This window comes from Mesocricetus auratus, unplaced genomic scaffold (assembly GCF_017639785.1).
Source record: "Mesocricetus auratus isolate SY011 unplaced genomic scaffold, BCM_Maur_2.0 Super-Scaffold_6723, whole genome shotgun sequence".
In the NCBI taxonomy this organism is placed as follows: Eukaryota; Metazoa; Chordata; class Mammalia; order Rodentia; family Cricetidae; genus Mesocricetus; species Mesocricetus auratus.
In genome coordinates, this window is record NW_024429183.1 from 10,265,037 (window position 1) to 10,287,516 (window position 22,480).

At 43.6% G+C, this 22,480-nt stretch overlaps 1 long non-coding RNA gene across 1 annotated transcript in view; it reads left to right on the top strand.

Moving 5' to 3' along the window:
* Window positions 1-21,997, top strand: part of LOC121136301 — a 57,212-nt gene extending 35,215 nt beyond the window's left edge. Inside the window, exons 3-4 of the long non-coding RNA XR_005873444.1 lie at window positions 20,489-20,599; window positions 21,943-21,997. This is a non-coding gene — a long non-coding RNA (uncharacterized LOC121136301). The remainder of the gene's footprint in view (window positions 1-20,488; window positions 20,600-21,942) is intronic.
* Window positions 21,998-22,480: the final 483 nt, after the last annotated feature.

A 22,480-nucleotide genomic window follows, 5' to 3' on the forward strand; every position in this document is an offset into this window, starting at 1 on the left:
GTACAGTTAAACATTGAGCAGGAATGTGGTGAGCTAGTTCCTGGATCAAGGAGTGTTATCTTTTAAGTTTATCTTGAGGTCTCCGGTTTCTCAAGAGAGGGCAGAAGGGCAAGTTACTCTGTGATGGGCTAGTCAGTAGGGATCTAAAAATGTTGAGTTGGGAATCTCTCAGGGTGTGAAACAGTCTCAGGATTGGTACACTTTCAGGTTTGGGTGACCTGCCCTATGTTGATTGGTCAACTGGTTGTTATAGCCCATAGGCCCTCCCAGGGCAGTTGCTATATTCTGCACATCACTGTTGTGCACTGTCTGTAAAGCACACCCAGAGCTGTAAAGTATAGCCCCGCCAACTAACTTCTGATTGGTTCCTTGTCACGAGGAGGGCATCTGACCTTAGTGACCAGGACACAAGTGGCAAGGTCATGCAAGCACATGTTAGCCTGTAATGGCTGCTAAAATGGGGGACTGGTCACTACACTAGTGCCTCCTGATGGATCTGTGGCTCTCTGATAAGTTCTAAGCACACTGTGTTGGTAAACCCAGAACCACCCACATTCCAGAACCAGGTCCTCCTCCAGCCTGCCTTCAGTGACTCGGAGCCAGTGGCCACATCATCACCAGCCACCAAATTTGACACATTTCCACAAGTCTCACACCTTTTATAAGGCCTGTGCCTTCATGGCCTGTCCCCTTCCTTCCCATCCTTGCTCAGAGGCAGCCTTTGTATAAGCCCCCAACAAATCTCTTGTATTAAGTTTGTTATGTGGTGTGATCCTGACTCTTCTAACACACACACACACACACACACACACACACACACACACACACACACACACACACACACAAATATAACATACCTTGCACAGAAACTTAACCATAATGATTCTGTTTTGAGAAATTTTAAAATTAATTTTTATTTAAATTAAAAACAATCTTATTTTACATACCAATCCCAGTTCCTTCTCCTTCCAGTTCTCCCATTCTCCCCACCACCCCCCACCCACCCCCACCCACACCTCAGGGAGGGTGAGGCCTCTCATGGGGGATTATCAAAGTCCGTCACATCATTTGGAGTAGGAACACACCCCTCCCTGGCCGAGTATCTAGGCTGAGAGAGTATCCCTCCAGAGGGAATGGGCTCCCAAAGCCCATTCGTGCACTGGGGATAAATACTGGTTCCACTGCCAGAGGCCCCATAGACAGCCCAAGCCCCGCAACTGACACCCACATTCAGGGACCCTGGTTCAGTTTTATGCTGGTTCTTCAGCTACCAGTCTGGGGTCTGTGAGCTCTCACTTGCTTATGTCAGCTGTTTCTGTGGGTTTCCTCAGCATGGTCCTGACCCCTTTGCTCATCACCCCTCCCTCTCTACAATTGGATTCCAGACGTTTGTCTCAGTGCTTAGCTGTGAATCTTTGTTTCTGCTTCCATCAGCTCATAATGATTCTTATACATACTGAATTAATAAATTAAACAAACAGAGTCTTGTTTGTAGTTTTTAAAACAATTTGTAATTGAGAAGCATTGCGTATCCTTTCTCAGACTTTTGGCTAAAAGTGGGAAAGCAACTTAGTGTATTTCTCTGATGGAAATGGTGCTTTGATATTTGTGTACCCTGTGGATGGATCAGATCTGATTTCTAACTGTGCTCATAACCTCAGGTACTTATCATTTTGTTGTGGTTAATGTCAGATTCCAAAGAAACCCAGGACAAATGACTGTTTGAGATGCCTATTAGCACGCCAAAGCCCACACGGGCCTCTGGGCTTACTCAGTACCTGTGGCTCTTATTTGCTCTTCTGACCCTCACTGCTGCTCTAAACCTCTTCAGACAAGGGGCTCCTCTTCCATTCCCCTGCTTCTCACTTCTTAGGAGCTTCACTTGAGTCTCCCCAGTTCCAGAGGATATGGCGTGATTCTCTCCAGTTCCTGGTGACATGGTGTGATTCCACACCGTACATGGTGTCACTAAGCAGGTTGGCCGGAAGGGCTCCTTTGCTCAGGTCCTGCACTGGGCCCAGAGTGTCCTGATTCCTTTCTGCTGCCTCAGTTTTTAAAGATCAGATGTCACTGCTGCATTGACAAGGCTGTCAATCCATCACAGGTCCATGGTTCTGTCTGCTCTGGAGCCCTCATTGCGTACTTCGCAATCCTTAGAATGAGCCATGACATCCAGCAGGCATTGCAGTGCTCTTCTCATGAGGTCCCACGGGGCTTCTTGAATTACTGGGGCATCGGCTTATCCCGAGACTTGAGTGAGGGTCTCCCCACTCTGGGGGTCTTTCAGCTGCCAGGTTCTCTCTGCATCATTGAAGAAGAGGAGGGCGGAAGGAATGCAAGAGCCGGAGGATCAGAGAGTTTGCTTTAAGACTGTGCCTCCTAGTAAATTTAGAAACTACACTCGAAATCTCACCAACATGACTGCCTAAGTGTGAGCTGAACAAAGATGACACCAATAGACATGCTAACATGGGAAAGGGAGGTCTATGAGGCCTCAAGCCAAGACAAAGAACTACAGGTGACTAAGGAATGAGGAGAGTGGGAGACATCGTCTTCCCCATGCAGGAACCCACCAGTTGGTTAACCAATACCAAATGGTCAACCCTGAAAACACACATACAAGCAACATTATACTGAGCAGGTCGTATTTATAGATATAGGAACACACACACACACACACACACACACACACACACACACACACACCACCACCACCACCACCACCACCACCACCACCACCAACAACAACAACTAAAGAAAAAGAGGCCATGAATTTAAGAGGGAGCAAGGAGGGGCACCTAGAAGGGGTTGAAGGGAGAAAAGGAAGGCAAAAATAATCTCAAAAAATTCTAACAAGGAAAAGAACAGAGAGAAATGAATGCACTTCCTGCTGCTGCTTCCACTCAGCTTTCCTCTTTCTCACATAGTTCAGGGCTCAGCAACATTAAAAGGTCTTCTTCCTCAATTAACAACCAAGACAAGCCCATCAGACAGGCCAACAGACCAATCTGACCTAGGCAACCCCCCAAGTTGAGATTCCCTTTCCCCGGTGGTTCTGGCTATGTCAAATTAACAGTTAAAACTAACCAGCACATTTGCTTCCTTATAGTCTCATTGCTGCACTCATCTTTAGGTTTGGTTAATTTATCATCTCCAAGTCTGAGGTGTGAAAACTGTGAAGTCGCTAGCATTACTTATAGTACCAGCTGAACGAGATCGGTTATCTCCTAGGCCTGAGGCTTAAATAGCCTTTAGGTGCTTGCTTTGGTGTGCGGTCCTCTTTTTGTTGGATAAAAATTAAGATTCTTAGTAAATGTGTCTGCTTGCATTTGAATTTGACTGAGTTTTAAGAAATCATTATTTTAACTTGAGTAGGCATGTGCAATATTGTACATGTGTTGTTTTGGTGGCCCCTATGGAGAATTATCACTATTATATGTACTTTGTTTTGGTGACCCCTGTGGAGAACTCCTGCTGATTACTGCAAATTTATGCAACTGCTTTTATGGGTCTTTTTGTGAATTAGCCTCTGCTTATAGTAATGGCTTGATGACTGTAGAGATGTTCCTATGTCAGTTATCTGTACTAGGACTCGGAAGAGAAGAAGCAGATGCTCCCTCTGCCTGCTATGGACGAGTCTAAGGGTCTTCCTGGCATTTGTTTTGTTTTGTTTTTATGGTGGGTGTGCTTGGTCCTCTGAGGATGAGTGGTCTTGTTACTACTCTGACAGAAGCAAAAATATTCTGCAGACATTCATGCCCTTTCACTGGCTATTGAAATAAGCATCCTCTCTAGGTGTGGTGGCACAAGCCTCCAATCCTCTTGAAGCAGTCAGAGATTTGTGAATTCAAGGCTAGCCTAGTATACTTACCCTGTTCCAGGTCAGTCAGGGTTATATTGTAAGACCCTGTCTCAGAACAAACAAACAAACACACAAACAAACTAACAAAAAAGCTGATCCTTATTCCAGTACTTGAAGACAGACTTGTGAGGGAGTTGGAGTTCGTCACTGGACTTCTCTATTAGTTCCTATTATGTGGTCACACTGAGTACATTTCCTTAATCTACCCCTCTCTGTTATTTGTCTCTTTATTGTGTATGTTGAAGTAAAGTGAACAAGCCTAGTTTGTTATGCCAGGACCCAACTTTGATCTTAGATACTCTGGTAACAGTCATAAAAAAAAAAACATTGGGGGCTGGGGAAACCGTATAATGCCTCACTCTTGGATTGGAGGGGATTCCAGAAGCTTACCTGAGAGGTATGTACAAGGTTGGTCATCTAAGAAAAACAGACAGACAAAACATTATGGGGACATGGGGTGGGGAAGGAGCCTCTTATTCAGAGGTAACAAGCAAGAATTTCAGCACGGTTAATATTCACTACGAAAGTTGCCAACATACAGACGATAACGTTTCCACATGTCTAAAACTAGCAATGCACCAGTGCTGATCAAACCCCTTATGTGAGTGAGCCATCAGCACCATCTTCCCTCTGCTTAAAGCCCCAAAGATAAATCAAGCTTATGAAGCCACCAAAGCTCACCAGGAGAAGCTTACAGAGCCATGGGTGAGGGGCTATGGGCAGGATCAGAGGTGTCCTTAAACCAGTCGAAATGGAAGACCTGCAGCATGGACAGCGGCTTCTCCATGTTGCCCCCTCGTCCTTATACATTTATATCATCTAGCTCCTCCTCTGAGACCTCTATATGCAGTCAGGGCAGAATTGCTTATAACTGGTTGGGAGGAGTGGCCAGATGGTCGGGCAAGGGCCCATGCTCTCCCTCCCCCCCCCCTTTCTCTGTGGGAAGTTGTACAGTCAACAGGCCTAGGTGTGATGATATTTGGGAACAGTCCCAGCAGAACACCTGAAGATGGCTACAGTGTGGCTCAGAGGATAGTACTACACAACTATGCTTAAAGCTTGGCTGCATAGGGTCATGGGTTTGGCTTCATTTCTCTTCCTCTCCAGAAATCTCAAGCAAGACTATGAACTTTACAGTAAAGATTTCCTGTACTTGTAACCTAACATTTTATCTCCTGACTTGTAAGCCTGTCAGGTGTCCTCAGGAACCACCCTGAGATCTCATGTTGGTACCTTAGCAATGCTTTGAAAACAATACATTCAAAAATCACAAAAATTCTCTGCTTTCTAATGTCATCCTGTAAACAGAAGCTGGGACCCAAAGCAGGTCACTGGGGAACAGTCCATCCTCAATGGCTTCCAGACCTGCCAGGTCCTGCCTACTTAATAATGCAGAAGCAGTCAGCCATCTGAAAATTTCTCCCACACAACCCTCTTATTCATTCCTGGAAGTCACAGTAGTCACTCTGGTATTGTTTATCCTCATAGGAAAAAAAGTCCACAGGTTTTGCATCTTTTGAATGTTCACAGATCATTGATAGAGTATATAAAATTGTGTGTCTGCCTTTTATCCCTTAGAAAGATGGATTCAAGATTCATTTGTGCTGTTGTATGTATGCATCAGTAGCTACTTAATTTAGGACGTTATTAATATTTTGAGACAAGTATAGATTGACATTTGTAAGAAATATTATAGAGAAATCCTGTTAACACTTTGTCTTAGTTAGGACTTCTACTGCTGTGAAGAGACATCATGACCATGGCAACTCTTAATAAATAAAAACATTTCATTGAGGGTGACTCGCTTACAGTGTCAGAGGTTCAGTCCATTATGATCATGAAGGGGAGCATGGCAACACGCAGGCAGATATTGTTTAGGAGCTGAGAGTCCCTGCAAGAGTACTGCTCTTGCAGGCAACAGGAAGTCTATTGACTGTCACATTGAGCGAAGCTCGAGAAAAAAGAGATCTCAAAGCCCACCCCAATGGTGACACAGTTCTTCTAACAAGGCCACACTTTCTCGAACAAAGCCACATCTAATAGTGCCCTTGAGCTTATGGGACCCACATAAATTCAAACTACCACACACTTTGCCCACTTTTCCTCAATAACGGGTTACAACATCCCTGTATAGAATAATAATCAGGGTACCGACAGATATTCAATTAGCATCTGGCTGAATTCTGTCAACACAGGATTCCCCTTTTGCTCCTGAATTGTTACATGAACTTTCTCTTTTCCTCACTTTACCTTTTATGCCAGGTTACCAATATTTTGTGCTCCATTCTGTAATTTTTCTCATTTTATATGTTTAATATTGACAGCAATGGTAGATTCAGTGATGATGGTCTATGAACCAGAGTTAGGCTGCTTGTTGACACAGTACTGTGAACCATGTGTGGTGATAGAGGCACTGAATATTAGGAATGGGGTTCTCTGATGGCACTAGTCATGATTCTTATCTCCCCATGAGTTGTATATGATTTATCAGTAATGGGAAAGCATGTACTGGACTCAGTGGTAGATAAATCCTGAAAGACAGGACAGTTTTCTAGCAGAGTTACACAGAGGAAGAAGACAATAATAAAATTGGTAGAAGTAGGGATGGGGACTTTATACTTATTTTCATATCATGAGTGAACATGCATTGGCTTTATTATTTGGAAATGAACATCAGTGCTTTCTATACTGAAGATTTTCATTAGTATTTCTGACATTTCCCAAAACAACTTTTGTTGATGTTATATAAACAATGACATATAGTTTTCTCTTGTCAAGATGGTTTATGTAACTTCTGACTTATGCAATATTTGTCATTCCTGGAAGATTTTCAGCACAAACCTGAGGATCTTTTACTTAGGATACAAGAGGCTCTTGACTTGCTGTCTCCTCTTTTGGATGTAAATAATTTGAACTGAATTGCCATGTGCTGGGACTCAAAATTGCCCTCACATCTGTTCAGGTAATAATAGTATTTGAGGAAAGCTTGAAAATCACTTGTGCTGCTGCTGGTGCATGCGTGTGTGTGCACGTGTGTGTGTATGTGCCTGTTCATGTGTGTGCATGTTTATACATAGGTAGGAATGCACATGTGTGGAGGCCTGAGTTTCTTCTCTTAGTCCCTAAACAATTTTTATGAATAGCATTTTGATCTCACCACATTGTAGAGCTGAATTTGCTGCCATAGTAGCTGACAGTGCTTGGCAATCAGTAGAGAATGCATTGATGAATCATCAATGGCAAATTCTTGGACACTTTTTCTTCTTAAGACTTCAGCATGTTTTTTTTTTGGTTTTACTAGACAGGGTTTCTCTGTATTGTTTTGGAGGCTGTCGGACCAGCCTGGCCTTGAACTCACAGAGATCCACCTGCCTCTGCCTCCTGAGTGCTGGGACTAAAGGCGTGTGCCACCACCGCCCGGCTAGCATGTTTTATAACTTAAGTGAATCCAGACTGTAGACACAGAGATCCTTTCTGTGCCAGTGGCCCATCTGTTCTATGGTGTTCTATTCCCAGAATCATCCTTTGTTTCTATGATAGCAGGTTAACTCCAAAAAGGGTCAGATCATTGACAGTGAACATGGATATGTGCAACCCTCCCCTTTACCTATGAATCATATCTGTGCTCAGTTGCATTCCCTGCTCTTAGTGGGAAGTCCTGTATTACTCTGAGAAATGTAACTTTAAGAATGTGTGCATCACAAGGCTGAAATGCAGAGCTTGCATTGTTTGGGTCAGGTCGGAGGTGTGGGAATATCAGGTAGTGCCTCTATCCTAGGCTCTGAACTTCTCTGCAAGATTTCTCTTCTGGAATCAAAGACAAGTGCCCTTGAGAAATCTGAGTTCTAGATGAGTGGATCCATGAATTTCAGAATTTGAGAGAGGATAAAAACAGGATACAACTTTCACTTTAGTTTGTAGGTTTAGTTTTTGGTTGGACATCCGTGTACAGTTTTGAGGCTACATATGTGATAACTGTTATCAAATAAGATAAATAATGTTGAAATAGCAATAAGATTTTATTGTCATGAGTATTAATAACCAAGAGATGAGCCATAGAATGAATCTTTTCTAATCAATTGCAGTTTGAAGTATCTCCATGAGATCATATATGCACATGTATATACCAACTAAACAATTATAAATATATATGTATATATTTCCTAGTTTAGTAAAAAGTGCTACAATCAGGAACACCATAGCAACAACAATTATCTCAATACCTAGATAGGAAATTATTTTTTGTTCCATGTTTAGAATGTTAAAGTTTATTTCTTATTGTATCCTTGAGGCATTTGAAATTGATTACAAAATAAAATGAAGACATCTGAAGTGTGCTGGGTGGGATAGAAAAAAATGTATATTTTTTCTGTCAAATTATAGCTAATACATTTTGGAAATAAATTAATGGAATTTAGTTGGTGTACTGGTTAGTTTTTGTCAACTTGGTACAGACTGACTTACCTGGGAAGACAAAACTTCAGTTGAGGAATTGCCCACATCAGATTGGCCTGCAGGCAAGCTTGAGGGGTCACTTTTTAAATTAATGGTTGAAGTGGGAGCTCACTGAGAGTGGTGCTGTCCTGGTCAGTGGCCATGAGATACATAAGAAAGCAGACTGAGCAAACTATATGGAGCAAGACAGTATGCAGTGTTCCTACAAACCTTCTGCTTCAGTTTCTGGCTCCAGATCCTTGCCCCCAGGTTCCTGCCCTGAGTTCCTGTCTTGACTTGCCTTCATGAAAGACTGTGACTATAAACTGAAATAAACCCTTCCTTCCCCAAATTGCATTTGGTCATGATGTTTATCACAGAATCAGAGAGAAAACCAGCACAGCTGGGCTCTTGTACTGGTTGACCAAATTAGAATTTTCAACTTTGATAATCAAGTGTGAGGTATTATTTTTCTGTGGTTCAGAGATGAGTTTATAAAAAGTAAACAGGGTCACTATCCACACCAAATTCTTGGTCAGGACACCTGATATCATAGAGTACAATATCTATAGTTAATAGTCTGATATTCAAAGATAGTTTTTGATATTCAATACTTTGATATTCAAAAATAGTTTTTCTCCCTTACCTGTGTATTTACACTCCAGAACTGTGATGTGGTAGGCCCAGCTGGAGAGAGATTGGAGGTATATCACTGTCTCTGGAGGACATCTTCAGGAAGGTCATGTTTGTCATAGCTAAGCAGAAGACTACCACTCATGGGGAGTTGTCAAAGTAAATACATTTCTTTGCAGCACCAGGGTCCGTCCATCAGCTCTTATCTTAGAGACAAAGGACAGACACATGAGCTTCTCATGCTTCCATATTACAGAATACCTTGAGGATATCTATCTTGCAGCCTTGTTTATGGTCAACCCAATATTCTCCACTTTGAAAGTTGAGATGGAAGTATTTTGCATCTCTGCAATCCTAAGCAAGGTTTTAATGAGAGCGATCAAGACTAATGAGGCTTTCTATTTGTCCATTAACACATCTAAATGGGGACTTAACCTCTTCAGTGTTGATTTTGTAATTCACTGGTTCATTTCCATAATGTGGTAGAAAGACACCAAGCATTTTACCTTCAATTCTAGTGTTGTCACTAGCCCCACCACCATAGCAAGGACTAGGAATACCAATGGGTCCAGGAGGACTTGATTGTCTTGGAAGCCCTGGGGAACCTTCAGGTCCTCTCCATCTCTGTTATTGAGGTTCTTGTGATCCAATGGCATTGGGAGGTTTACTTGTCCTATCTTTTCTATGAGGCCCATGGAGCCCAATAGATATTATGAGATCTGTGGTCTTAGATCACCTGTGTGCTGGTGACCTCAAGTACCTGGAGACCCTTGGGTACCTGGATTGCCAGGGTATCCTTGCTGACCTTTGATGACATTAGTCTTGTGTGATTGTGTGCACTAGTTTTATCTTTGTTACTGCATGGGCCATGCAGACCAGGAACACTCAGTGAATCAGAAGGATCTTCAGTACCAGAAGGACAAGCAGGGACAATTTTCTTCAATGACTGGTTTAACATGATAATGTGAGGCTAGATAATCAGGAGGCATCTAGGGAAGCCATCTTCACCATCATCACATCTTGTCCTGGAAGACCATCTGATCCAGGGTTTCCTTCCCTCCCAGATTAATCAGTTGCAGTAGCTAGACCAGGAAGACTCTGGGGTTCAGGAGCACCACATTCCCTATGGTGAATTCTCTTCATTTTCCATTTTCATCTTGGCTACCCAGAAGACCCAAGGTTTCCCTAGGTCCTGGCATACCTTGCCATCCTGTAAGAATTTACATTCCCGTTACCTTTGTAATCCCAAGGGATCTTGTAAATCCAACAGGGCTCTTAGCATCAAGTGTTCCCTTCTCTCTAGGTTGGCCAGTGTTACCTTTGAGCCAGCTTCTTCAGGACTGCCAGGAAAAACATGATTACCTTAAGAACTTAAGTTAGGGTATCTGCTTGGAGCATCAATGGTACACAGAGGTCTTGGGTTACCACTATTTTCCTGAGAATCAGAAGGTGCAGAAGTACTATGCCCATCTGGAAAGCCAGCAGCACTAGGGCCACCAAGACTGCTGCATTCAACCTTGGCACCTTGGGGACCAGTAGGAACAGTAGCATCGAACTTCCAGGTGTCCTGCAATGCTAGGTGAACCTTCTTCCTCATCTTTGCCAGGAACACTGCTTTTTTTCTTGAGCAATCAGGCCTTCTGTTCTGCCTGGGAGCATCAGGGAGACCAGCAGGGCCTGGAGACCCATGTTTACCTCTGCTAGCAGAACCATCTTAAGGCCCAGTTGTACCAGAAGTGCATGTCCAATGTCATCATTCTTATCTCCGGTTGACCAGATAGATAGGCTTGTTGGGGGCAGTAGGACCAGTAGGACCTCTTGGATCATCTTTCCTTGGTGCAGACTCAGAACTGGCACTACTGGGTTTACTCAACTACATTTTGTACCAGAATTTCCAGGGCCTGTTTCTCTAGCCATCTCTTAAACCAGAGGTACCAAAATCATCAAGTATCCCAGGGGGGCAAAAAGGGCTGTTTAATCTTTGGGGTCAGAATTACCAGCTCTGTCTCAGCTCCTTGCCAATCCAAGAGGTTTATATTCACTGGGACATCAGAGTCACCCTCCCTTCAGGAGTTCCTGGGACCAATCTCAGCCTGTGAATTTAATTCACCAGGTTTTCCACTTTCTCCTGGAGGACCACTGGTACTAGGCATGCCTTATAATCCTTGTGGACAGAAGATCCTGACTCTTCATAATTGCTATCTGGGTCTGTAAGGCCTGGGGGACTCTGAGATACAGTTTCACTGTTCTTTCTAAAATGATCCAGAAGGTTGGGTCGTCCAGGGTGACCTCTTCATTCTTGGCAGTACCACCATTTTCAAAACCTCCCATATTTGCATTGCTCTACCCTGTGGTGAGATCTGCTTCTTGCCAGAGACTTCCCCAGAATGACAATACCTGACATGCAGTAGAGTGTCTGAAGGCGCTATAATGTACATTGGCAAGCATTCCAAGGAGTTGACACAGGGAAGCCAGCAGGAATGACATGTTCATGTTGGGAGCTGGAGGCCATGACCCTGCCTATTTTCTATCCAGTTCTGGACAGGAGCTAGGCTGAACTCGAGACATATGTGTCTATGGACTCCTATGACAGTGCAACAAATGGTGTAGCAAATTCTTGGCCTACAGTTCAAATTCATTATCTTTGTTGGTATGAGCCATGGTATACCAAGCTTCTGCGGTGTGTCTGGTCCCACAGAGCTGAAACACTCACATTTCCCCTCTTGCTGTTGGACACATCTCTCAGCATGGAGCATTTTGATTTCTGGCAGGAACTATTCTTTCATTTGCATTTGCATTTTAACATTGTTTATGAGATTATAATATAATGCTTGGAAAACACCATTTAGGCAGATGGATTAGACTTCCAGGCTCTAGGGTTCTGAGGAGTCTTATTATTTCCTCTTCTTCCTCCTCCTTCTCCTCTTCCTTCTCTTCTTCCTCCTTCTTCTCTTTCAGTTATCTCTCTGCAGAGCATTTTGTAAGGCAGGCCAGGAAAGCATAAAGGATTCCATTGTTGATTTTTCTAAAATATTATTTATATACTTTCTATAATTTAGACTTGTATTAGTATTTTGACTTTTTTGTTGCTGTTTTCCTTTAAAACAATTAAGAAACTCCTTTCGTCTGTCAGAGAGCCATTCCCATACCCTGGTGGAAACCTAGAATCAGGACTATTCCCAATCCCACATGTACTAGGTTATGATGAAATTTAATTTGTGAATCAGCAGTAATAGAAGAACAATGTGCATGAACTAATAATAAAATACAAAAATGTTAACAATATGTTGTAGCAAAAGTTTGGCTTATGAGCCACGATTGAGATAAATGTGGGAGAGGATGGAGAGGTTGTTCAGTTAAGAGCACTGGCAACTCTTCCTTATAACTTGGGTTTGATGACTAACATCCACATCCTGTATTCTTCTGGGCATCTTGGTACTGGGCACACATGTGGTACGCAGACACAAATACAGTGAAAACATCCATAGGCATAAAATAAATTAACAAAAATTGAAAAAGGAAAACGAGGACTATCAGACTGGAAGCATCTTGGAACAGTCAATCCAATCACTGAAAAGCTGTTTAAGTGACTGACTAAGGAGGTAATACATACAGAGTGAATCCATTGTACAAAAGGGTAATTCATAAGTTGGCCAAGCTGCCCTGGGGGCATTGTGAGATTCTCCTATAGTGCTCAAACTGCATATAATTTAGGACTCATGAGTTATATATTCCTGGAATTTTTCATTTAATATTTTCAGATAAGGACTGCCTGCAGGACACTGAAGTGTTGAAAAGCAAAACTGCACATAAGTAAGAAATGCTATACTACAGTGAACAGGCTCGTGGCTACATCAGAGCTATATTTGAAAATACCTTTTAGGAGTGATTCCTAGAAATAATATTACGTTAGGTAGCATCTTTTTTTTTGCCATTTCCATCTCTTGGTTCACATTTTCAGGGGTGCTGTATTACCCACAGTAGCACTCAGGAGTATGGCTGTGAGCATCCTCCCACATCATTTTGACAGTTAACATTTACTTTAATTGAGCTTTCTCAAAACAAAATATGCGACTAAATCTCTTTGCATTTGGTAGCTTTTTGTTGAGGTGACCAAACACCTGAGATCAGTAAGTTCAGAGGATAGAAAGCTTTCTTCTGCTTATGGTTTCAGAGTTTACAGTCCATGGTCACTCAGCTGACTGCACTGGCAACTAGAGTGTACACCCATCATGGTAGGGAGTACATAATGAAGCAAAACACATCATGGCAGCCAGAGAGTGAGAGAGAAAGAGAAGGGGTCAGTGTCCAAATCTCGTCTTTCTGAACTTGACACATGTCATCCAGCTCTCTTCCACTAAGCTCAGGCTCTTCCATAAAGGGAAATATTCACAGTGCTTGCAATTTATCTAAGAAAAACTGGCTTGGATAAATTACCAGTGTCCACACAGCTTAAATATTAGGGGCACACAGAAGGAAATGTGGGGGTGTCAACTCCAGGATGATTTGTGTGTCTCTTACAGTTGTTTCAGCAGAAGTGAGCCTGTCCCCTCTGAGGCAAATACATCTTGAGCAAACAGTTTTGCATGGTCATGGTTATGCTCTTTGATGTCATCTTTTATTTGTGTATTTATTGAGCACTAGCCCCATTTCTTAAGTCTTCCTTCAGTGGCCCTTTCTTGGGGTCACACTGCACTGTAGACATTGGGATTTGCTTGCTATTCATTTTGTCCTTTCAACAATAAGACCATTTTATGTCTGTTCCAATAACACGGGCTGTCAGCCCCACATCTAAAAAAACTCCACCAGTTCCCAACAGTGATATTATCGTGGGACAAACACATGTATGAGTCTTTGTGGGATGGTAATCCGAACCCAAGCACCATTTAACAATGTTTTTGGCTCTTGTGAAGGCGTTTTACTTGACAGAACCTAGAATCAACTGGGAAAAAAGATTCAATAAGAGATTGTTATCGTTCAGTTGGCTTGTGGATGTGTCTATGGGGGGTCGTCTTCAATAGCCGGTGTGAGTAACTCCATTCCCTAGGCAAGGTGTCCTGAACTGTATAAGAGTAGAGAAATTGAGCTGAATACAAGCAAGCAAGCAATTGAGAGGGCAAGTATGATTCAACTCCCATTGGGTGGCACCATTCCCTAGGCAGGGGGACCCTGAATTTGGGAAGAGCAGAGAAATCAAGCTGAGTACAAGCAAGCACACACACACACAAGGGAACACACTTACTTCAATTGCTCTCTGCAGCAATTCACTAAGGATGTGATATGACCCACGCTCTCAGTACCTTCCCTGACTTCCCTGCTAGCATAGACTATAGCCTGGAATAATTAGCTGAATTAACCCTTAGGTTTCTTTTCTCAGGGCAACAGAAACGCAACTAGGACAGCTTCTTTCTTCTGCAGTTTGAGACATAGTAAAGACTTCTCCTACTGGAAGATTTCTGACACTACTTATGCCATTTTGCTTAATGTATTTATGTGTTTGGAATTCATCTTGGCATCAGTGTGAAGCATGAACCTAATTTTATCTTTTTCCTCATGGGTGTTCATTTAGCCAAATATGATTACCTCAAAGGTAGGTTTTGCAAATTTAATGAAGACATTGTCTTTGCCACACATTATATTTAATGTGCATTTTACCAACAAGATTATTTTATTCTGTTCCATTCCATTCTATTCTGCTTCACTATGTAGCATACCTTTGCCATACTGATGATACTTGAAAACATATTTTAATGTATCCTAATTACTTTCACACAGTTTAAGAGGAGAGTTACTTTCCCCTTCTCCTAGAATTGCTTAGGTTTGCTTTAGCTCACTGCCCACTTCAAAGCTGCTTGTGGCCAGTGAGTCCCTCATATGTCATAGCATATGGTACTCCTGCTGTTTCTATGTGTATCTGTTTTATTTTATGTGCATGTGCTTTGCATGTATGTTTGTCTATGTACAAAATGTGTACAATGCCTATGGAAGCCAGAAGAGGGTATCAGATAGTCTTCTGAAGACGGAAGTTTCTGTTCCGCCTAGTCCTGCAGCCCTTTAATCCCAAATAAACACATTGATACTTCTATTTATTATAAACTGTTTGGCTGATGGCTTAGGCTTCTTACTGGCTATCTCTCTCTTAATTACTAACCCATTTTTATTATCTATGTATTTCCATATAGTCTTGGCTTATCGGAGACTGTCCTGGTGTACTATCTTCCTGGCAGTAGCTGCATGGCATCTCCCTGGTGGCTCCTCTCTGCCTTCCTCCTCCCAGCATTCTCCAAGTCTGGTAGCCCTGCCTAGACTTCCTGCCTGGCTACTGACCAATCAGTGTTTTATTCAACAACCAATAGGAGAAACATATATTAACAAGCATACAGAAGGATATCTCCCATCACTCTTCAACAGGAATACAATTGTGAGCCGTCCTGTCAGTGATTAGAACCAAACTCAGGTCCTCTGCAAGAGCATTTAGTACTCTTAACCATTGAGCCATCTTTCCAGTCCCTGCTTCTACCTTTAAAAGACCACTGCAATTTCATTACTCAACTCAAACTTTCAGGATAATCTATTGTTAGTTTAGATGGTAGCAAGCTTAGTCCCATCTGCAACATTAATTGTGTTCATCTTCTTTTCATACGCTCACAGGTACAAAGGATAAAGAAGTTGTCAGATCTGGCTTCTCTTGACATTCATTGTGCCAAATTGCAACCACGCACATATGCAGAAAAAACTGGAGATCTGCACATTCTTCCTTTCTAAGGCTATAGGAAATCAGAGGTCCCCTGGATACTCTGCCTTTAATGCTGTCATTGGAAATCTTTCTCTATGCAAACAATACTTTCCTGTGAGTCATTTGCTCTGACAGGAAATCTAGAAGTCATTAAGTTTACACGGAGCAAGACCATTCATCAAAGATTCAGGTGGAGGACAACATAAGCTTACAGAATGGCTTGCTGAAGACTGTGAGGGAGAAACTTATACACTGCTGCCCCCTGCTGGATAAAGCTAAAGACATCCACCCATGGTAATAAGGTCAAGGATTGCACAGCAAACACTCAACAGTGAAGTCACTGCGCCAGCCTCCAAAGGATACTTATACGCATACACTGTGTATCTATTGGATGAGAGTAATTTGCATGCCCCTTACCTGCAGTATTTGCATTTTCTTTATACTGAGAACACAAGAAATCTCAGCAATTTTGAAATATTTGAATTTTGATAGGGTTAAGCTAGCTCAAGATGGCCTTGTATGGTAGAGGAGGATGACCCCACTCTACCGATCCTGCTGCAATCACCCAAGCACTGGGATTTCAGGTGTGATCTGTATTACTAGCCACAGTCGCTTTGCTGTGCTTATCAGTGTGCCCCATCACTGCTGACCACTCCCAGACAGTCCCCCCTGCACCAGCCGCAGATCCCCCCCCCCCGCACCAGCCACAGATCCCCCTGCACCAGCCACAGATCCCCCCGCACCAGCCACAGATCCCCACTGCACCAGCCACAGATCCCCACTGCACCAGCCACAGATCCCCCTGCACCAGCCACAGATCCCCCTGCACCAGCCACAGATCCCCCCCCCCCCCCGCACCAGCCACAGATCCCCACTGCACCCGCCGCAGATCCCAGCTCCCATTCTTTCTTCCTTTAACATTGCAACTTCACATTCGCTGGACAACTTCCCTCTCCTTCTCATACCCACTGCCTTCCAACTGACAAGGGATTTTTCTTTTTGTTTAATTATCCATGACCCACTTCTTTTTAAAAATAATTTTTTAATTTAAATTAGAAACAAGCTTGTTTCACATGTCAGTCCCAGCTCCCTCTCTCTCCCCTCCTCCCTTGCCCTTCCACTAGCCCCTCAGCCCCCCACCCAATCTCCACACCATTCCCTAGGGAGGGTGAGACACTCCGCGGGGGATCTCCAAAGTCTGTCATTTCATCCAGGGCAAGACCTAGGCCCTCCCCCATGTGTCCAGGCTGAGAGCATCCCTCCATGTGAAATGGGCTCCTAAAGTTCATTCACACACCATGGTAAATACTGATCTACTATCCAAGGCCCCAGAGATTACCTAGGCCTCCTCACTGACACCACATTCAGGGGGTCTGAACCAGTCCTATGCTGGCCTCTTGGTCATAACGCTGGGGTCCAAGATCTCCCCCTTGTCAGGTCAGCTGTTTCACTGGATTTCACCAGCAAGGTCTTGACCCCTTTGCTCATCACTCCTCCCTCTCTGTCACTGGGTTCCAGAAGTTCAGTTCAGTGTTTAGCTGTGGGTTTCTGCCTCTGCTTACATCAGTCACTGGATGAAGGTTTGGCAGTGGGACTGTAGGCTGGCACTCCCCTGATCCATGTCTAAAATCCATATATGAGTGCATACATACCATGCTTGTCTTTTTGTGACTGGGTTACCTCACTCACGATGGTTTCTTCTAGTGCCATCCATTTGCCTGCAAATTTCAAGATTCCATTGTTTTTTTTTTCCGCTGAGTAGTACTCCATTGTGTAAATGTACCACATTTTTTGTATCCACTCTTCAGTTGAGGGGCATCTAGGTTGCTTCCAGGATCTGGCTATTACAAATAATGCTGCTATGAACATAGTGGAACAGACATCCTTGTTGTATGAATGTGCATCTTTTGGGTATATGCCTAAGAGTGGGTCTTGTGATAGACTGATTCCCACTTTCCTGAGGAATCTCCATATTGATTTCCAAAGTGGCTGTACGAGTTGGCACTCCCACCAGCAATGGAGGAGTGTCCCCCTCTCTCCACATCCTCTCCAGCATAAACTTATGACCCATTTCTTTGAAAATGTATGTTTAATATATTCCTTGAGAATTTCATTCATGCATAGAAAGTATTTCAAACATGTTCTCCCTCGCTCTCCCTACCAAATCCTCTCAGTTTGGCCCTCCTCATACACCTCTTAACTTCATCCCCTTAAAAAAATACGAATGCAATTATTGCTGTCCACACACGTCGGTGTGGGACTATCCCCTGCTGTCCACACACGTGGGTGTGGGACCATCCTCTGCTGTCCACACACGTGGGTGTGGGACCATCCCCTGGAGCGTGCGCTCCACTAAGCAAACTGTCCCGTCCTTGCCTCAGTCATCAGATGCCATTTGCTTCTCAGCTAGGAGTGGGGCCCCTTGAGCACTGCCTTGAAGCCCATTGGAATGTTGACTGGCTTGATCCGGTTCAGGTAAAGACAGTTGCCCTGAGGTCAAGAGGCAGTGATCTGTCTTGTTCAGAAGACTCTGCTTCACCGTGTCCTCCCGGCTCCCCATTTCCACACTGTCCTTAGAGCTCTGTGTATAGGGAGTGTGGTGTAGACGTCCATTCAGGGCATTACACACAACGGGTAAGAACTGAGATCACATCCCTAGATTTTCCTTTGAACACATCCCTCGGGACCTTCTGGGAAGGCAGACTGTAAATTACAAGCTCACAGTCCACCCTGCAAGGATCTGCCTGTTTTCTGAGTGTGGTAGACCCTGATTTTAGGGCGACCTCTTGCAGTGTGTGAACTGAAGTTTACCCTGGGAGAGAAAGAGGCACTCAGAAAACTGGGACAGCTTTCCTTAAAGAGAGATGGTTGACTTCTTAAGATTGACCACTAGGTGGCAGAAAAAACCCATGTACATGCCCCTTCCTCACTTGCTATGCATATCTAGGGCCATCAGTTCAGCTGCCTGGAGAGTGCAGAGAATAAAGGCGCACTCTGGTGCCAGTCCAAACCCGTGTAAACACTGCAAATCTGACCCTCTCCCAATAGTCTTTAATCTGAACCTTCTACTTATTGTAACCCATTAGGAGGCGGTAACCCACTCTGAGAACTATTTTGTAAAAGGCCAACTGGCTGTTAGGTTTCTCATGTGTTTTGGTATTTCATTATTTCATGCCTTTCATTATTATTTTATGTTTCCTTCTATAATTTCCTGTAGACATTATTTGACAACTCAAAATGACGTATTTCTAACGGCCACCTTTAGAACAGGGAAATAGCTTTGGAGAAGGGAGTTTGCCAGGCTCTACCATCCAGTCAGTGGGGGGCAGCCCTGGGCTTCTCCTGTCAGCAGCAGCTGCTATTGGCTGGGAACAGGCGCCAGGAGTTGTGCCCAGCGGTTTATATAGGAGAGTATTTCTAACTATTCAGTAAGTATGTGCTACATGATATATACTTAGTATCTTTCCCAGGAAAGTACACTGTGGCCAGAGAGTTCAAGGAATTTTCTCAAGGTCACATTTTTGAAAAGTACATGGGTATTTTATTTCAACTTATGTCTAGCACATAGAATTAATGGTGCAGGGCTTGCTGTCAGCAACGTTGGAGCTTTACGAATTCTTGTGAAAACATCTTGCTCTCTTGACCCTGGAATGCATCTCATTACCAGCCCACTGGGAGGAGTGCATTAGTAAAGGTCTGAGCTGTGTTTCTGAGTCCGGGTGACTATTAAACGAATCCTTAAGGGACTACTATGGTGATAGGTAGGCCAATGTGAGCAGAATATGTTGATCCAGGGCTGCCCTGCTGGCTCCAGTCACATGACCAGCTTTAGCGTGATGGACGGAGTAGAAATGCCGCATACCCTTGTGCGCATTTGTGAGACCAACCCTTTCACCCCCGTCTGCTCTCCAGGCAAGGCATAGTTCCATTTGTGAGACCAACCCTTTCACCCCTGTCTGCTCTCCAGGAAAGGCATAGTTCCATTCTCCCCCATCATCAGTGTGTCTCTGATGACCAAGACCTCATACCATAATTCAGCACCCTAAGGTGCTACATACAATACAGTCTACTGCCTAAGAAAGAGCCTGCTTCTCACCTCTGCATTTCAAGGACAATGAGGATTCTTGGGCAAAAGGGGAAGAAGCCTGTGCCAGGTGGCTCTGAAGTGTAACTCCTAACCTGTAGGGTGGAGAATGTCTGAACCCCAGGAGGCTGGGCTCAGAAGCTGCCAAACCTGGGAAGCCTTCCTTTGGCTCTTCATGCCCCATTCCTGCTTCTCCATGTGTTTTCATTACTCTTGTCTCTGCTGCCAGACTTTCCTGCTTGTTAGTAAACGTCCTGGCCACCAACAGTTCCACCAATTCCTCCGTTGTTTGTTCTGCCCCGGGAGACAAAGCTGACTCGGTCGATGCTGGCACACTGTTCACTGTGATACAAGGACCTAAATAGTTCTTTGTCTCAGGATGCAGACTTCACAGGCTTATGGTTTTGTTTTCTCATTGTAATGGGACTGTTCTTGCTCACTTTTAGATAAGGCTGTGTCAGCTCTCTGACTATAACCTGTTAATTTAAAGGACTTTTAAAGTCAGCTATGATTCAGTCCCAAAATTGGGAAAAAAATCTGTGTCTTTGGAGATAGAAGAATGCTTTTATTTTTTCTGGCTTCTTTTTAACATGTTTCCTTACCTCCCTCCAACTGCTCAGAATGCTATTTTTCCAGGTGTCACATAGCTCTTTGACAGTACAGAGGCTGCTTTAGTTGTTTTAATGAACATTGTTTCTAGCTGCTCACATTTGGGATTTTTCACTGTTTTTATCTGCAGGCACGATCAAGAGCACACCTCTGGAAGTCAGTCTGAATACCAGTGACAGTCCTGCTAGGCACCAGCATCTCTGTCCTGGAGGGGCTCACAATCATTTCCCTAAGGGAGCAGGTAGACCCTCAAGGGTTGGGACCCCAGCTCTGGCCCTTTCCTTCCCTCTCTGCTCTGCATGCCCACTGGGTGTACGGAGGGTGATCTACTTTTGGGGGCCTGAGGGAAGGCACCAGAGAGCAAGCAACTAGAACCAGAGCCAAGCTCCTGTAAGGCTCTCTCGATATCTCTGCTGCCTCCTCCTCTTCCTGTTCTCAAACCTGACAAGCACATAGGGGAGATGAAGGCAGGGGCTGAGAAATGCTGTGGCTTGTCCCACCTTGAGGCATCCATCCGTGCCTCGACCATTTTTAATGAAGACTGGGTGCTTTGGGGGAGCAAACACCCTATTTTGTTTCCTGTGTATTTATGCTTCTTTAGGAAATGAGCTCAAAGAGTGGGAAAGATAATTTGACAAAGGAAGAAGGAGAAAAGGAGGAAGGGAGGGAGAGGAAGCAGCAAGCAGGAAGAGAGGGAGGCAGGCAGGGAGAAAGGAGGGAGGAAGGAGGGAGGGGGAAGGAAGGAAGGGAGGGAGGGAGGGAGGAAGGCAGCCAGGCAGGCTTGGCAACTCAGTTGTTTGGGAAAGGGTCATGAATATTTTCTGTGGGCTGAGAGACTTCTACAAAGAACTGATCTTATACATCCACTCTGGTCTCATTTTAATAACTGTCAGCATAACACAACAAAAATCAATTTCAGGTGGATTGTAAGTCAAATATAAGTAAAACAATAGTGATCCCGGAGAGCACTGGAGGAGATATCTTTAGGACAATTGGCTCTTTAATGGGAAACACCCACATGCGCACATTCACTGTGTCAGCAGTGTCCCAAGTGCACCTCTCAATTTTCCACATGCACAGACCAGTGATGTGAGAGCAGTTGGATACTCCTGACTTTCAGAGAAATCAAGATTCCTTGCTGAATGGCTTTGTGAAGAATTTGGGTGTGTGATGAGGAGGCTTATTTGTGTATAACATAAATATTATATGATACACAAACACACCCACATTCACATACATAAATGCACACACACATACACACATAAACACACATTTACATACATACATGCACATAACACACATTGACACACTCATCGACACACACCTTGACACACACACATTGACACATACACATTCACATACATATTCACACACATATTCACACATTCTTTCTCTCTTACACATATACACACACACAGACTCACATTCACACTTCTCCACGCTGAAGGGTATGAGATCTCTCATTTAAAGCTACAATTTAACTGCAATAATATTTGAGGTTAAAATCAAGCATCTCTTAAAAATTATTTTATTAATTACATTTTAATATTTATTTTACTTTTTCTCTCTCTGTGCATCACACAGTGATGTGTGCGGAGGTCAGAGAGCAACTTGCGGGAGTCTGTTTTCTCCTTCTACCTTGTGGCATTATAGGATCAAACTCAAGTCAGTAAGTTTGGAGGTAAGGTCTTTTATCCATTGAGCCATTTAGTCAGCCACAAATGTTAGATATTTTTGAATTAAGGTTAAAAAAAGTCTAGTATTTTAATGATGCCAGGAGTTGAGCAAGCTTAATCCTCTGAACAGTACTGTGAGGCCCATACAATTATGTTTATTCTTTTATAACTGATAAGATGACTGACAGTTTCAACATCCCTCCAAAGACAATAAGCTAGTGAATGGAGGAGCCACGACCACTGTCCAGGCAGAAGTACCCATTTTTAGCCTGTGTGACAGAGATAAAGGGCGTCAGGTCTAGTTGGTCTAGCGGTTTTTAATAGCAGATGCTGTCTATCGTGTCCCTGTAGGACAATCCTGGTTCCCCTCACCAGAACCCCAGGACTTCCTCATTTCTTCCTTTCAGCTGCTTTTCATGGCGCTGTGTTCTAAGTAATGGGGGGGA